Genomic DNA, 1,022 nt, shown 5'->3' on the forward strand with positions numbered 1-1,022 from the left:
TGCTGTCCAATATGGTACCCACTTGCCACGTGCGACTGTTTAAATGCACTCAATGCCATTAAAATTCAGTTTCCAGTCATTTGAAGCGTTCACTGTGTTAGATAATTGCCTCAGAAAGCCCCTTCCCCCAAAAGCCCCTTCCTACTCTTAAAGTTACAACTCCTCAAACGCAGGGAGTGGCCTGCTTAGCTCATCACCCTGTTCCAATTTCCCACTGCCCAGCCCCAAATGACTCTTTTCTCCAGAGCAATAACTCCTTATTGCTTATCCCACCATCCCATCACCATTCTCAGACTTCCCCATATAAGGGTACATTTCTCCCCACCCCCCTCGCTCTTCTCTGCTCTCTCTCTCTCTTCTCTTCTCCACTCTCTCCTCATCTCTATCCCCTCTTTTCTCTCCTCTCTTCTCTTTTTCTCTCCTCCTTGGTGCTGCTCTGCAGCCTCCCTCCCCCACCAATAAAGACCTTTTGTACAAGCCTTGGTGGTCTGTGAGATCTCTGCCGGTCGAAGTGCCTCTCTTTCACACTGTCCACATGGAGCTGGTGCTGTTGTGTTGGACAGCTCAGATATAAAACACGTCCACCATCACAATGCAGATCGAGAGGAATCCACCAAAACAGACTCTGCTCAAAGGCAGCTGTTAGACTAGAAATCATTCAAAAGGTGCAGGATTTTTCCAAGGGCATTTGGAAAACTCATTCTCTTGGCACATGTAAAATTTGTAAGTTGGAAAACACACACTTTAGGAACGTGAATCACATTAGATGCGTTGCCTTGACTTTTAGGTAAATTGGTTTTTAGAAGATTTGAGGAGAAGCAAGAGCAAACGATTAGGGAGAGAAAGAAAAGGAGAAAATAAGTCCTTTTAAATTATGAAAGATGTTTGGGGGTTTCCACTCTTAGATGCTTGTTTGCGTCTCTTTGTTTAATAGACAGGGTCTCGGCTCGGTGCCTATAGCTCAACCGGCTAAGGCGCCAGCCACGTACACCTAAGGTGGCGGGTTCGAATCCCCAGCCCGG

This window comes from Otolemur garnettii, unplaced genomic scaffold (assembly GCF_000181295.1).
Source record: "Otolemur garnettii isolate 467f Iridium unplaced genomic scaffold, OtoGar3 scaffold00023, whole genome shotgun sequence".
Taxonomy (NCBI): Eukaryota; Metazoa; Chordata; class Mammalia; order Primates; family Galagidae; genus Otolemur; species Otolemur garnettii.